At 50.0% G+C, this 16,909-nt stretch overlaps 1 long non-coding RNA gene across 1 annotated transcript; it reads right to left on the bottom strand.

The window, feature by feature from the left end:
• Window positions 1-6,073: 6,073 nt before the first annotated feature.
• On the bottom strand, window positions 6,074-8,288 carry LOC141419208 (uncharacterized). The gene is made up of 2 exons (XR_012443871.1): window positions 8,088-8,288; window positions 6,074-6,232 (listed from the first exon to the last, which is right to left on the bottom strand). It is a non-coding gene; the product is annotated as an uncharacterized lncRNA (long non-coding RNA).
• Window positions 8,289-16,909: the final 8,621 nt, after the last annotated feature.

The following is a 16,909-nucleotide window of genomic DNA, read 5'->3' as shown; positions in this document are numbered from 1 at the left end:
GCCTATGTCACGGTAAGTAAGGCTCACAGACTTCCAGAGCTGGAATCCGGGCTCTTTGCCTCTAGGCTTCTGTTCTGGAGGCAGGGGCTGAGGAGTGGCACCAGGACTTGGCCAGGGAGACGGGAGACAAGCCTCTGCACTCAACCCTGTGGCACAGGAGTGGGAGGAGACTTTATTTAGATCTTAAGCATGAGCGTCACCCCAGCCATGTCACGCTTGGCTCTTCGTCCCTGCCTGGCCTGACCTCACAGGCAGACCAATATGAGGAGCAGACCTAGGGGGCAAGGCTTGGCAGGCCCAAATCTTGGCCAGGGGCCAGTAGGGCTGCACATGTGGGCCAGTCTGCTATAGAGGGGTCAGGGGTCAGAGACACAGGAGTAGCCAGATCCCCCAACACACACACACTGCCCCCTCCTGGGTAGACTGTGCCACCTTCTAGCTCCTTGTCAGCTGATGGTCCCTCCCTAACACTGGCTTTGTATTGATCAAGAAAAGCAGATTAGACAGCTTTTTCTTCACCTGCTTACAGTTCTGTCTTCCTGGGGTTCCATGCCTGTCGCTTGTGGGACTGGGATTTGAACTCAGAGCTTCACGTTTGCAAAGCGGGCACTCCACCTCTTGAACCACACTTCCAAACCTCACCCGTGGTTTTTTTTTTTTTTTGGTGTGTGTGTGGTGCTGTGGATGAACTCGGGGCCTCACACATCAAGGCAAGTGTTTTACCACTGAGCTGTCCCCAGCCCCCATTGTGCACTGTAAATATCTATAATTTTATTCATCAACTGCACCTCAGTCAAGCTGAAAATGAAACCACCCTATCTCTTGGGTTCTTCCCACTAATGGCTGGCCACAAGAGTCACTTTGGAGTTAAAACTCCAAAGATTGCTTTGTTCATCTTGTTTTCCAGTTGACTGGGGCAGAACCTCACCGTGGCCCCACTGTGGACTGTCCCCGGTCCTGGTTATTCCCCACTGTTTTCTCGAGGGGACTTCCCAGCACCCCCCCTCCCCAAACTATTGCTGTCTCCTCTTTGGCCAGCTTGCTGGGACCCCAGTTTGTCAGGGTATCGGGGGTGGGGTGGGGGGTTGTCATTCTTCTCCGTCCCCTGCTCTGTGAACTCTCTTAGTCACTCTCTGTCCCTCCTGCTGAGCCAGGGGCCAACTCTGCCTGGCCTCCTGGGAATCAGCCTGGCCACAGCTCTTTGCTTGGCTACTGCAATTCCATGCTGTTACCCTGATGCTCTCTAGCTGCAGCTCCCACCTGGAGGGCCAGCTTCTCCTTCCCATCTGCCCACATGGAGAAGGGCACAGCCACACAGAGGTTAGCGTCTTGCCTTGAACTCCAGGCTGCTCCCGTGAGGAGGGGGTAGGAGAGGCTCTGGGGCCATGGCTTCCTGGCACACAATTGGTCCTAGGCTGTGGAAGCAGGGCTACCTACCCTGCTCCTGCTTTGAGGACCCTCTGCCTACTCCATGTTTCTTTTCCAGAAAGTTCCTTTCCCGTCCACAGAGCAGACTCGCTCATTAGGGACCTTCTGCAATCCCATGCCTCCCGTTGGAGGTTGGATGCCTCAGTGTCCCAACGAGGTGGGTTTTGGGGTGATGAGGTGGAAGCAAGCCATGCAGCTGCAGGACACAGTGGCTGCTTTGAGGGCTCACCTTGCTCCCCCAGACACGGCTACCAGACATCTGGGAACAAGGGTTCTGGATCACAGGGTCCAAAGTGACAGGGATATTTTGAGATTGCCTTGCTCCAATGTTTTTGGGTTTTGTTTTGTTTTGTTTGTTTGTTTGTTTTTTGGTGGTACTGGGGATCAAACCCAGGACCTTGTGCATGCTAGGCAAGCACTTAACCACTGAGCTGCATCCCCAACCCTCCAGTGGGTTTTTATTTCATTCATTTATTCATTTGTCTAGGACAGGGTCTTGCTTTGGGGCCCAGGCTAGCCTCAAACTCTCCATCCTCCTGCCTCTGCCTCCCTGGGATTATAGGCATGTGTCACCATGCCTGGCTTTTTCTCATGCGTTTTTGACTTGGGGCTTTCAAAGCTGTCTCTACCCATGTAGACATGAACTAGCTTCCTTGTTCCCTAAGTCCTTAGTGGGGTCACCGGGTGAGCTTTATCAGAGGAGGAGCCACCCTCCTTCCTGTAGACTGTTATCTGACCACTTGACTTAGAAGGACCAGGGCCTGCCAGCACAGCCATGATGCTCATTTCACACAGATGGGGGCTGACAGAGTGGCTCTAATGGGAGAGTGCCTGTGTAGCAAGCATGAGGCCCCAAGTTCAAACCCCAGTATCAAAAAAAAAAAAATCATTTTACACAAATGGAAAAGAAACTTTTTCTCCTGTAGTCATTCAACACACACTTCGGTGCCAGATTTGGGGGGGGTTCCCTCCATATCAAACAATTTTGCAGTAGATACAAGTGGGGTGTCCCATAATTCAGTTCAATTCTGACATTGTCTGCCCAGGGATACATGGGGCAAGGCTTGGCAGGCTGAGCCTCTGCACCACCTCCCAGCACTTGGATATCTGTCCTTTCGTTCACCATCCTGGGAGCTCTCTGAACCCTGTCCTCTTTGGTTTTATGGAGGATTCATTTCCTAGGCGTGACAACTTGACCTTGGTCACTGGGGAGCAGCCCAGCCTCTATGGTAGAGCACTTGCCTAGCAGGCACAAGGCCCTAAATTCAATCCACAGATCCGGGAAAAAATTATCTAAGGAAACCCAACCTTTAGCCCCTCTGGGGGTGGGAGGGAGACTGTGCAAGCCAACCCTCCAACCACAAGGTTGGCTCCCCTGCAAACGAGCCTCCCCTTAGCCCGCTCCTCAGGCTCTCAGGATTTCCAGTCGTAAGTCATCTTATTAGAAAAAAGAGAGGAAAGAAGCCCAAACATTTACTCCTTTATTACCTTTTTTTTTTATTTTTGGTGGCACTGGGGTTTGAACTCAAGGCCTCACACTTGCTAAGCAGGCACTCTTATCCTTTGAGCTACTTCGCCAGCTGTTTTAGGCGGGGTCTCTTGTCCACCCCCTCCATCTCTGCCTCCTAATAGCTGGGATTACAGGTGTGAGTAACTGCACCCAGTACAATTATCCTTATAAGTTACATAATATTATATATATATATAATTATTATAAATCACAAAGGCAAAGTCACACTAAACCTCATTTAAAAGACTTCAGTGGCTTCCTGGGCTCTTGGGAGAAGGATGTCTTTCCGATGCCCTCTAGACAGGGGTCCGTTCCTTCGAGCTCGCCCTATGCACTCCAGGCACAGAGATCTAAGCTGGGTTCTGGCATTCCAAGACCGGTTCAGCCTCAGGGACTTTGCACTTCCGTTCCTTCCACTCAGAACATTCTTTGCACAGCCCCGAAGCCAGCTGTTTCTTGTCCTTTTGGTTTGCAGTTCAAAGTCAGCTCGTGGGCTGAGGGTGTGCTCAGTGGTAGAGCGTGTGCTTTGCGTGCAAAGGGCCCTGGGTTCGATTCTCAGCACACACCCAAAACTGTCAGCTCACAGTGCGTCCTCTGACCTTCCCCCATCAATAGAGAGGAGACTTTCCTTTTGCTCTAACCCCACCCTCCTTTCTTTTCTTTTCTTCTCTCCAGGTAACCCCTTCTGAAGCTTAACTCTGCACTGTGTAGACCCCTTCTGAGGGTCAGAACCTACTTCTGTGTTACTTCTTGGACGGGGCTTGCCTGCCCTGCCAACCCACCTGGTATACTTCAGGCCCTGCAGGACCTCGGTGCACTTGTACCTGGAGTGACGGCTCCTGTGCTTGGTACATCCTGTGCCGTCCTCTGCCAGGACATTTCACAGGCCCTTGGCCCCCATTTTGGCCGGTCTGTGTGCCAAGAGGCAGCCTTGCCCAAGAACCCTGGCAGCTGCCCTGCTTGCTCTGCCCTGGATTGGAGGGGCAGGGCGTCTAACAGCTGCTGTTTATAGTTTCTCTGACTCTGCCAGATGGATACATTCTCCTCCCTCTCTCTCTCTCTCTCTCTCTCTCTCTCTCCCTCTCTCTCTCTCTTTGTCTCTCTCTCTCTCTCTCTTTTTCTCTTTTGGACATCAAATCCAGGGCCTCATGCATGTGAGTCAAGTGCTCTACCACTGAGCTACCCCAGTCCAGACATAAACCTCCACGGGCAGCCACACTACCCTACCCAGCAAAGAGACCGAAAAACCAGTGAGTCTACTGGGAATCTCCCTCCCTCGCAATCTGCAAAGCACCCATCCCACCTCTTCGCAGACTGGGCGAATGGCACACAGGCCTTACCGCCCCCCGCCCTGCCCAGGACAGACGTGGCCAGTTGACCACAGAACAAGCCAGTACCGACAAACTAGAGAGGAAACCTATTTGCTCTTAATGAAACTCAGGTCTAGGGCTGGTGGAGTGGCTCAGGTGGTAGAACCCCTGAGCCCTCACCTAGCAAGTGTGAGGCCCTGAGTTCAAGCCCCAGTCCCACCAGAGAGAGAGAGAGAGAGAGAGAGAGAGAGAGAGAGAGAGAGAGAGAGAGAGAAGTTACCGAAGAGGCCGACCTGGCTCAAAGGCAAAAGGGCCAATGCTTGTAATGAATTCCAAGTCCATGCTGGGAGGATATTTTTCCTGGAAGGAAATATTTGACCAAGTATGGGAAGGCCTCAGGAGGTCTCATGGTACATCCTGAGATCCTGGAAAGTCACTGGCCCAGAAGAGGAAGTCCTGCTCTGTTCCGAGTCAAACGACTGACTGACTTCCTCACTGTGCACGTAGGGGTCATCATGCATGCTAACTGACGTCAGGACACTGAGCATGATAAAGTACCATTCACAAGTAAGGGGAGAAAACAAGCCACAGGCAGATAACCCTCATGCTGGTCTAGGGTGGCCACGGGAGCTGTCCCTGGAGCCTGGAGGGCTCTGTCCCTGTCTCCTGCTGCTGGCAAAGGCACTAAAGAACAGCAAACACAACTGGCACCCATGAGGTCTAAGTGGATGACTACTGGGCTGCAGGACTGAACCCAGCCCCTGTGTTACTTCCTCCTCCGATGGCTTCTGAGAACAACCTCCTTCACCATGCCTGGTGTTCCACACCACTGCCTCAGCCTCCCAACTCCTCACCCCTCACTCTGCCTCTAAGAGGAGAAAACAGAGGCCACCAGGCAGGAAGCACCCAGGAAGGGAGGTGAGGGTCCTCCTGAAGCACCCAGGGTCCCAGCCACCTCGAGCCTTCTTTCACTGCCATCTTCAGCCTCTCTCTGCCAGCTCTTCTTCAGCTGGCAAATTTGCTAAGGACCGCTCAAAAATAAAACCAAACAAAAAACAGAACTCAAATCCCCAAGGCCCTCCTTCCCCCATCATCACCTGCTTTCTCCTTCCTGCCTCCCAGCCTTCCCTGCCTTCCCTACCTTTCCTGCACCACCCTCCCTGCCCTCTGGCCCAGTCGAGGTCACTGACGGCTTCTCGTTTGTGGATGGATCTGTGGGACACCTTTCTGCACTCATCTACTTGTGGACTTTTCATCTCCCTTTCCCTGGAGGAAGATGCCCACCCTTAGGTGTGGGTGTCCCCAGGGTCTCATCCATGGTCCCTCCCTATGTACTGTAGATGCTGAGCAGTTTTTTCAGATCCCTGACCTTTTCTGGGGCCAGGCTGAGAAACTTCTGTGGTGAGCAATTTACCAAAGAATGCAAAAGAATCGCTGACCTGAGGATATCTCGTGAAGGAAGACATTGAGATAAGACTCAAACACTGGTAATGATGCATCCGGGTTCCACAGATGGACCTGGGGTTAAATTCTGGCTCCCTCCTCTGAATAGCAAGTCAGCACACTACACTAAGTCCTGAATTTCTCATCCAAAGAACCAGGATAGGAACAGCTATGGCTTCACAGGGTCACAGGGTCACAAGGATGAGGTGGGGCAATTCTAGAGCCAGCACCCAGGCGTCAGCATTCGATCACCTCTGTGTTGTTTGCAGAGAAACAGTGAAGGGAAGTGAGATTGAGCTGGAAGATGGTCCTTTTGATACTGGCCTTGGATCCTGAGTTCGTGTCCTGGCATAGTCAACGATTGAAGATGCCGGACCAGGAGTTAAGAGTAAAACGAGCACAAAGTTTGTTGAGAGGACAGCAAAGCTGCCTGACAGGTGGGACTTAGCGAAAGAGCTAAGCCAAAAAATGGCTGACGTCCAGGAGGTGACACAGGGCTCTGTCTGGCTCAGGCTCCCCCTACTCTTCTTTGAAACTCCATCTGTAATTAGATATCATCTAATTAACTTCTCATGAACCCCACCATCTGGCTGCCCCCCACCCTTATCAAACTGGACATTCCAGGAGGGTCTCATTTGTCTGTCCTGTCCTTGAGGCCTGTCATATACATTTTGTGACTACCTCTTGTTATCTTGGTGAGGCCCTCCATGTACATTTGTAATCCCTTTTGCTATCTTGGGGAAGTTTGCCGTCACTTTCCTTGAGGACCCTGTTTTCTCATCTCTTCGGATGTTTGCTTTTAAAGATACTCCCCGATCTCCCTTATCTGGGAGAGAGACGCTGTAATTTCTTATCTGGGTGAGAGGCCCGCCACATGAGTCACCTCTGCCGTTTGCTCCGCTCACATTTTGGTTCCAGGATTTGAAACTCATGGACAGTGGTGGTGGGATCTGCTCCGTCAAGGGCATTTCCAACCCAACCAGGTAGATGTCACCTGGCTGCTGCCCGCCTTCTGCTGTCTGGATAGGATGACCTTGTGAACACCTGACAGAGTGACAAGCCCTGCATGTGTGCCCTGTGCATTCCTGAGGTGATCTGCCCCACAGAGGGGGTAGAGCAGGATTGTAAACAGCTTGGAGCCAGGGAAGAAAAAGGTCACCCTTCCTTGCTGTGTCCCAGGGGAGGAGTTAACAGAGGAACAAGGGCCAGTCCTGAAGACCTGCACTGAGGGCTGGAGGAATGGCTCGAATGGTAGAGCACCTGCCCTGAGTTAAAAAAAAAAACAACTGCATTGAACCTGACTTTGGCACCTGTCCACTTGTCACAGGTATTTGTCCATGATTACCGACTCCAAAAAAGGACCAACTCTTACAGGTGCATGAGAGCCAACTGCTGGCTACCCAGGAATTTTGAAAGCCAATTGTTGCAGCACTGGTGGCTCACGCCTGTCAATCCTAGCTACCCAGGAGGCAGAGATCAGGAGGATCGAGGTTTGAAGCCAGCCCAGGCATACAGTTCAAGAGACCATATCTTGAAAAAACTCATCCCAATAAAGGTCTGGCAGAGTGGCTCAAGGGGTAGGCCTTGAGTTCAAATCCAAGCACCACACAAAAAAAGAAAGAAATATCCCCCACAAAAAGCAGGGCTGGGTGGAGTGTTTCAAGTGGCAGAGAGCCTGTGTAGCAAGTGTGAGAGGCTGAGTTCAAACCCCAGTATTAACAACAACAAAAAAAAGTAAAATGGTTGAGCTGGGCATGGTGGTTCATGCCAAAATCCCAGCTTTAGGGAGGCAGAGGCAGGAGGATCCTGAGTTCCAGGTTAGCTGGGGCTTCAAAGTAGGTTCGAAGCCAGCCTGGGATAGAAAGCAAAACCCTGTCTCAAAGACAAACAAAAAGCTGCTTTTTTAGATTGGGGTGTAGCGTGCCTACCTATTTACCAAGTGTGAGGCCCTAAAGAAGAAGAAGAATATTTAGTGGCAGGGAAAAATGTTCATAAGGAATTCAGTAAAAAGTTGAGGTTAAAAATAACTATTTTGAGTGAGGCGTGTGACTCAAATAGTAGCAGACCTGCTGAGCTGCGTGAAGCCCTGAGTGCAAATTTCAGTACCTCACACAAAACAGAACAAACCAAAACAGAGACTATTTTTTTAAATCAATTATTGGATACAATTTTTAAAATATTTTTAATATCTGAAATCAAGGTCTATAAAAAAAAGTCAATCCCGAGTGAATTGTATCTATCACCGTGAAAGGTTAAAAAAAACAGCAGAAAGCTTCTAGATTTTAGTAAGACGCCATAGCCTAAATAAATAAATAAAATAAAAAAGGCTAAGCTACTGGAGTTTTAGACCCAGGTCCAAACTCAAGGAGAGCCACATGTCCTGTCCGGTCACTCACCTGTGTGCATCAGATGAAGAGAGCTGGCGAAGGGCAGAGAAGGGAGACTTAATAATTTATTTCACAGCACTGGCAGCCGTGGGGAGAGGCAGAGGAAGCACTCAGCCCATCTTCTGGGGCGGACGCAGTGACAGGTTTAGAAAGACAGAGAACTGGGGGCAGAGGGAGGGAGGTTCCCAGTTATTAAGTGTCCTGGACTCAGGTGTGCTCTGTGGTTTGCTGTCCCAAGAAGCTGTTGTCACTGTGTCATCCCTTGGAGGGAGCAATCAGGTCGTAAAGCAGGATAAACCAGTCACTGTTGCCTGGGGTGGGGACGGGGTGTCTGTGCAGAGTTTTTGCTCTTCCTTTCCTGCTGGGGGGGCACTTTTCTCCTTCCTTCCTGGATTCCATGATGAACGACTCAGACAAAGGCTTACAAAATGGAGGCGGGGGTGCCAAGCTTCTGTTTCTAGTTAATTCCTGTGCCCAAGTAAGGGGTCAGTGCTTTTCAGCAAAAGAAGTTTAAGTGCCTCTTTTTTTTCCCCAGTACTGGGATTTGAACTCAGGGCCTACAACTTGAGCCACTCCACCAGACTTTTATTTATTTATTTATTTATTTTTTGAGCTAGGGTCTCTCAAACTATTTGTGTGGGGCTGGCTTTAAACCACCATCCTCCTGAGTACGAGGATTACAGGCATGAGCCACTGTGCTTGGCTTAAGTGCCTCTTACAACACTGCAGGAGAATACCTTCATAGTCTTGTAGAAGAAAGATTTTTTAAAATTGGGCACAGACTTCATAACCATCAAAGGTCAATCAATTGACTTTATTATAATTCAAAGCTTTTGTGCATTGACAAAATGAAAAGCCCAGCACAAAGAGGGAGAAGCATTTGAAATACAAAGATCCAAACGGACTCATGTCAGAAAGCACACAGAACTGAAATCACACGTGGGCAGACAATCCACTGGACAGACCTGAAAAGCCCCTTCAGCAAATGGCTGTGGGCACAGAGACGTCAGTAGGAAAATGCAATTTAAAAGCTCAGTGAGAGCTGGATGCCTGTAATTCTAGCTACTCAGGAGGCAGAGATCAGGAGAATTGCTGTTCGAAGCCAGCCTGGGCAGATAGCTCCCAAGACCCTATCTCAAATAAACCCATCACGAGAAAGGGCTTGTGAAGTGGCTCAAGGTTCAAACCCCGGTACTGCACACGACAACAACAAACAACAAAAAAACAAAAGCACAAAACCCACAAGGAGATCCACTATGCTCTCTTCAGAATGACTGAAATTGAGAAGAATGAGGATGCCAACTTTGGGCCAGATGCAGAGAAAATGAAACTCTGGTGCTTTGCTGGTAGAATATAAATCAACCAGTCATTCTGGAAACTGTTTGGTTCGGCAGTGTCTGTGAAAACTGCACATGTAGCCGGGCCCCAGAGCTCACACCTATAATCTTAGCTACTCAGGAGGCTGAGATCAGGAGGATCATGGTTTGAGGCCAGACTGGGCAACAAAAAGAAGAAACCTTATCTCAAAAATACCCAACACAAAAAAGGGCCAGCCAAGTAGCTCAAGTGGTAGAGCACCTGCCTAGCAAGCCTGAAACCTTGATGACCCTGAGTTCAAACCCTAGTACCACCAAAGAAAAAAAAAGAAAGCTGCACACATGAGGTCACCAGTAGAACTCCCATCAAAGCTCAGAAAGTCTCAGATTTTGGAGCATTCCTTTCAGTTTTTGGGTTCTTTTTTTTTTTTTTGGTACTGGGGTTTGAACTCAAGGCCTTCACCTTAAGCCACCTCCACCAGTCCAATTTTTTTGTGATTTTTTTTTTTTTCCAAGATAGGGTCTTGAGAACTATTTGCCAGGGCTGGCTTTCAACCGAGATCCTCTTGATCTCTGCCTCCTGAGTAGCTGGGATTACAGTTGTGAGCACCAGTGCCCAGTTTAGGCAGAGAAACTTAATTACCGATTTTTATTGAAAGACCTGTTCAGTTATTAGGAAATTGAATCCCAGGCAGGAGTGGAATTCAAGGCCAATGCTGGACAAGGAAACTGACAACTGTCTCTAAATATATTTGAAAAAGAAGGCAGTGAGGGAGGAATCACAGGAAGCCACTGGGAACATTAGCCATGTGTCAGTTTTGGAAAAGTTTCCCCAGTTTGCCGTGCTGAGCTGGCATTGTACAGAAAGCAATGGCCACATTAGTCGTTTTTTTGTTTATTTGTTTTTGGCTGCACTGGGGTTTGAACTCAGAGCTTTACAATTGCTAGGCAGGCACGCTATCACTCATCATATTAGTTTGGGATCATTAACTTTTTTCCTTTCTACAGAGGCAATGCACTGTATTCAGTATGCAAGGTCTTATCTATGTGGAACTGATTACAGAAACTAATAAAATACTCTCTCACTAGTGAAAAAACAATCTTGCCAGGTACTGGTGGCTCCTAGCTACTTAGGAGGATTGAGGCTCGAAGTCAGTCTGGGTAAACAGTTTGTGAGATCCTATCTCAAAACACAAAAAAAGGCCTGGCAGAGTGACTCAAGTGGTAGAGCACCTGCCTAGCAGACATGCCCTGAGTTCAAACCCCATTAGTGCCAAAAATAAATAATTAAATAATTAAATAAGGATCCCCAAAAGTAAAAATAACATGGAAGCAGTAGAGGAAGAACTGGGGAGAGATCACCTGCATTTATTATACATATATATATATATATATATATATGTATATATACACACATGCACACACATTGGTGGGACTGGGGTTTGAACTCAGGCCTTTGAATTTGCAAAGCAGGTGCTCCATGGCTTGAGCCCTGCCTCCAGCCCTTTTTGCTGGACATGGTTAGGTGGACCTGGAACTGTGATGCTCCTTCTCTTAACCTCCCCAATAGCCAGGATGACAGGTGCGAGTCAGCGTGCCCAGACAGTTCTCATGTTTTAAGAAGCATAAATATAATGACGAGCTTGTTTGTGGTAGAGCGCCTGCTTAGCAAGCATGAGGCTCTGAGTTCAAACCCCAGTACTGAAGAAAAAAAAAGGACAGGGAAGTGGAGCACAGCTGCGCATGCCTGTAGTCCCAGCACGCAAGAGGTTGGAGCAGGAGAACTGCTTGATCCCAGGAGTTCAAGACCAGCCTGCAACACAGGAAGGCTCTCAAATAATTAAATACACAAACAAAGGACAGATTCTGAAGGTGTATTATGCAAAGAACCCTCTGCCCAGAGATGTGACTCAGTGTAGCATGCTTGCCTAGCATGTGTGAGGCCCTGAGTTCAATCCCTTAGCACTGCAAAAAACAAAACAACACAAAACAAAAACCCCTCAGCTATATATGGATACACATAGAATATGTAACAGGAAACAATGAGAATGCCAGGTGCACATCGAGACTCTCAGAACAAAAACGAAAATAAAAGTTTTGAAAAAGTTATCAGGCAATCCTGAGCAAAATAAAGGTGGCACAGCAATGTGGTACAGTACAAAATAAGAATCAAGTCAAATTAACCCTAACAGTAGGCGTAGAGAGGATTATTACTTCACGATAAAAGGAGCGATTTACTAGAAAAATCTAATAGGCTTGAGCCTTACACTGGATCTCACTGCTTCCCAGAAGGGTCTCGAACTAGTGACCCTCCTGCTAGGCTTAGGAAGCAGCACCACACCTGGGGAGGATATTCTTTTTCTACAACAAAATGTACAAGTGATAGTTTACTTAGTTGCAATGTGGAATCTGAAATAGTGTCAATAAGATTATTTTTTCCTTTGTTTTTGTGGTACTGGGGTTTGAACTCAGGGCTTCCCACCTGCTTGGCAGGTGCTCTACCACTTGGGCCACTTTGCCAGCCCTGCCAGGTCTTCCGAGCTGGGTTGCTCTGGAAAGTCCAACCTGCCCAGGTGCATTGCTGGGACAGCCACCTCCCTGTGGTCTGCAGCATGGGCAGTGTGCACTCACTTCCCATCCTACACAGAAATCAGGAAGATGGACCCCCAGTGTCAAAGTTTAATGACGAAATTCACAGCTTCTTCTGCCTTACTCAGGTATTTTAGCTAAACAGATTTTAAAAGAAGTGGGAGGGAGGCCCGGGAACTGGTGGCTCACCCCTGTAATCCTAGCTATTTAGGAGGCAGCAATCAGGAGGATCGTGGTTTGAGGCCAGCCTGTGGGGGATGGGAGGGGGTGGGGGGGGTGGGGGGGAGTGTTGGGGGTTTGGAGATAGGGGAGTGTGTGGGGAGGATCAAGACCTTATCTTCAAAATACCCAACACAAGAAAGGACTGGTAGAATGGCTCAGTGGTACAGTACCTGCCTAGCAAGCGTGAGGCCAAGTTCAAACTTCAGTACCACTAAAAAAAAAAAGAAAGAAAGAATAACCCCCCCCCAGCAAATGGGTGCAGTGGCTCAAGTGGTAGACCACCTGCTTTGCCAGTGAGAAGTCCTGAGTTCAAACTCCAGTCCCACCAAAAAAGAGTACAGGGAGGGTGAGGATCAGTGTTCCTGCTAAGGCACCCGTTCTCCCCGCTCTCCGTGCAGTGTTCAGGCAGCGACAAGGGCACGCCTTGTCTCAGAAGTATTATCACAAGATCCTGTGGACGCAAGGAGTCTCTGCAACCCACCTCCACCAGAGGGAGGATCACACTTGGAGAACTATGGTCGCAATGTCTCGTCCTAATCCCACCTAGCCTCACTGTGCTCTGGTGGTTTGTTCTTCTGTGCTTCCAGAAAGAGCCTGTGTCCCCTTCCAAGGCCCCTGGCAGGGGAGGTGGCCTCTTGAAGCCACAGTTGTGGGTGTGGCCAGCCTCCGGCAGCTGCAGAACGGTTTTAAGTTTGTTGGTGGCAAGCTCTGGCACAGGGCCCGTGTCACCTTCCTTTCCCTTACCTCACTTCCTCTCCCTCTGCCCCCTTTAACTCTTCACTGCCCCAGGGATGGACAGAGGGACAGAGGCCTGAGGGAAACCCTTCATTTAAAAGAAGCTGCTAGCCTGAACAGGTGGCTCACGTAATCCTAGCTACGTAGAAGGCCAAGATGGGGAGGATCACACTTGGAGGCCAGCCTGGGGAAGAAAAATTTCTGGAGTCCACATCTCACCAGAAAAAAGCTGGGCGTGGTGGGGTGTGCCTGTCATCCCAGCTATGGCGGGAAGCTCAAAATGGGGGGCATAGCTCAAGTGACAGAGCACCTGCCTAGCAAGCAGGAAGCCCTGTACTGCCAAATAAAAAAAATACATAAAGGAAAGAGAAGAAAAAAAGGAAGCCCCAAGAAAGAGTGTTCAGTACTTACTGAATAATAAGATACATATATGTATACTTATATATAAATGATATATTTTAGCAATTCTGGGGCTTGAACTCAGGACCCAGGCACGCTACCACTTTAGCCACTCTGCCTGCCCTTTTTGCTTTAGGTGTTTTTTGAACAGGGTCTCCATTTATCCCAGGGCTGGCCTGGACTCCTTCATTGGGGATCTGGGTACAATATCTGAATTGTGGGGTCACAAGCATTCAGTCCACAGCAGCCACCAAGTCAGGTCTGGCTGTAGGAGGGGAGAGAGTTCACTTGGAGGGAGGAAGGGAAGGTGCAGGGGCACAGAGGCAGGGCTTATTCAGGGTAAGTGGCTAGGTGTCGGGCTCTTGGGAAGAGGAAACAGCAGAAAAGGAAGGGTGGCCGGTGCCAGTGGCTCATGCCTGTAATCCTAGCTACTCAGGAGGCGACGATCAGGAGGATTGTGATCTGGGCAAATAGTTCAGGAGACCCTATTTCGAAAAAATCCATTACAAAATAGGGCTGGTGGAGTGGCTCTGAGGTGCAAGCCCTGAGGTCAAGCCCTAGAACTGAAAAACAAAACAAAGAAGGCAAAGAGAAGGGTGTTGAGGAGGGAGGTGAAGGCTGGGGACGGCACAGCCATCCTGGTTTTACTGTACCACTGGTGGGACCCGTTGCAGGTGCCTGAGCTGTGGAGTGACTGCACAGGGCCTTGCTCCTGCAGAAAGGTGCTGGAAGCAAGGACAGGGCAGTCTGGGTGGTGGGGAGGGGACTGTCTGCTGGCAAGGAGACCGGAGAAGAGGTACCCATAAATAGCTCTGCTTCAACACCTCCCCCACCTCTCCTCCTCCTGTTTCCCCATTTCTAATAATGGCATGACCATTCTTTCAGCCCCCAGGATGAGGTCTGAGTCACTCTGACTCCTCCCTCTCAGTGGCCGTGTCCAGGCAGCTGCCATACCATCTCTGCAGTCCTGCCCTTCTTAGGGGGCTGCCAGGACCCCTCAGTTCTGCTCCTGGCTCAGAGACTCTGGTCTCTCTTTCCCTGAAGCTCCACTTCTCAATGTCCCCTCACTCCTGATGCCAGATGCCACCCCCTGCTTACAAACACTGCACAAAACGAACACCTTGAGTGCAGGCTGGGTGAAGTGGAGGAGCTTGCTTTTCCTTGCCTGCCCATCCAGCCTCCTCCCCATCTTAGAAGAGCCAGCCTGCTGGGTGCTCCCCCGTGCTCTTCAAGGTCTCCCTTGGCACAGGTAATGTTCTCTTTACCAGATGCTTCATGTGTCATCAAAACTCTAGGATACTTCTTGTCCCTGGGTTTGTAATGACTGCGTACATATGTGGCTGACTCCATGTGCACTTGTGTGCTTCCATGGGGAACTTGTATGTGACCTAAACATAATAAGAAAATGGATGCTGGTGGCTCACACCTGTAATACCAGCTACTCAGGAGGCAGAGATCAGGAGGATCGAGGTTCAAAGCCAGCCAGGGCAAATAGTTTGACAGACTCTGTTTTGGGAATACCCATCACAAAGAAGGACTGGTGGAGTGTCTTTGAGTTCAACCCCCCACACCCCAAAAAAGGAGTTTGACTTTAAAAATGTGGAAAGGTGGACCCCCAACTGCAGGGCCTACACCCTTTTCTTTTAAACACCATCTTTCCCTGTAGTACCTTTCAGAATCAAGGAAACAGCACAATAAATAGGACTTCTGGTTTCTCCCTCTTTGTTCTTGAAAGAGTAATGGACTATCAACCAGGTACTTGAGTTTGACCTAGAGTTCTACTAAGTCCCAGCTGTGTGACCTTGAGCAAGTGTCTTAACTTCTCTGAGCCAATAGAGCTACCACTGCTGCCTCACAAAAAGCCCTGGGAGGCAGGTGGTGTGGAGGAATTTAACTGATTTGCTGCAGCTGCCTCCATGCAAGGGCCCCTACCCTGGTCCCTCTGCAGGCAAACACCAGGCCCTGGAACCCACTAAGGCTGCTGTAATGACTCTTGCCAGGCCTCTGACCATGTAGGGGTTAGATAGGCCCCTGTGACTGGGTGACAATTTAGCACCCTTCCAGCAGTGACAGTATGGATTGGACAAGAGGACTCCCTGGGGTTCACTCTCCACATTTACAGATGTGGACCCTGAGGTCCAGGGCCCTTTTATTACCAGGTTGGCACGAAAGTCAAATGCCAGTGGCCACCAGTCTCTACCAGTTTTCTGAGCAAGAGAATTGGGGACAAATGAAAGGGACACCGGTTGGTCTGGGACCCAAAGAGCAGGCTTTGACTGAGGCCTCAGACTTTGGAGTAGGGATGTCCAAAAGCAGGCCTCCCCTTGGGCATACTCTAGGGCCAAAACAGTAGTTTTGTAGGGCTGGGACTGGGTGAGGGAAGCTTTGAAGTCAGCAGTTCAAGGTCACCTTCCAGGCCCGCCTCCATCTGGCAAAGCTGGTTGTAAGGCAGTGTGGGAAGCCCGGAACACACGGCAGAAAGGTCGCTTCTATTTGGAGTGAATTAGTGTGAATGAGAAAGCTGGATGGCTTCGTAAGATTTTTCTAAATAAAACCCAGCCCTCAGTGGGTGTCTCATTCCAAGAAAACAGGTTAAGTGACAGGCAATGGGTGTGTGTGGTAGAACCCATCCTCTCACCTGTGCATGCAAACAGGCAAAAAATGCTGCTTTCAGGGCTGGGCAAACCACACAGTGGTTGCCTAGCAGGCAAGGAACCTGGATTCCAGGCTGGAACTGCATAGCTCCCCATCTGGAAGGTGACAGAGGATGGTTTGGTTCTGGGGCACAAGGTGTGCTCCAAGCCTCTTACGTATACATAATATAACTTCACCCAACTCTCCCGGCACCCCTTCTGTTGCTGTCGCTGCAGCCCATTTGGCACAGGGGCTCTGCTAAGGGACTTTGGGGACTAGCACTTTGACCTGGTGAGGAGCAGAGAGGGGATTTCTGCTCTCGCTCTTGGTTAGTCTACACTGCCAGTTGGATCTGAAACTCGAGGTGCCCTGGTCTTGATCCAAGAACGCAGAACGTAAACCGGGCACCGGTGACTTACGCCAGTAATCCTAGCCACCCAGGAGGCAGAGGACAGGAGGCTAGTGGTTTGGAACCAGTCTGGGCGAATAGTTCACGAGACCCTAGCTTGAAAACACATCACAAAAAAGGGCTGGCAGAGTGGCTCAAGGTGAAAGCTCTGAGTTCAAACCCCACTACGGCAGGAAAAAAAGAAAAAGGAGAAGGTGCACTTGATTGATTCATTAATGCACCTTGGGGTTCATTCAGCCGCTAAACGCTAAGGACGCAGGGGTTTAGGTTGAAATGTCAGCAATTGGCACCTGGGCGTCCCGGAGCGCTTGTCCCCTCGCGGGTGTCACGGTCTGTGGCTTCCGCGCACCAGCGCTGGTTGCTGCGCGCAGAAAACGCAGCGCGCGGGAAAGGGGGGCCGTGGGGTGGGGGTAGGGTGGGGGGGGCAGAATCTGGGGACCCTGGCCCCGCCCCCTCCCGGGCGAGGCCCAATGGGGCGGCGGGCGCCGCAGCCCCGCCCCGGCGGTGTCCAGGAGGCCGGGGGCCGG

The sequence above is a fragment of the Castor canadensis genome, chromosome 19, assembly GCF_047511655.1.
Source record: "Castor canadensis chromosome 19, mCasCan1.hap1v2, whole genome shotgun sequence".
Classification (NCBI taxonomy): Eukaryota; Metazoa; Chordata; class Mammalia; order Rodentia; family Castoridae; genus Castor; species Castor canadensis.
The sequence above is the reverse complement of the archived record's forward strand: the minus strand, read 5'-3'. Positions and strand labels throughout refer to the sequence as shown.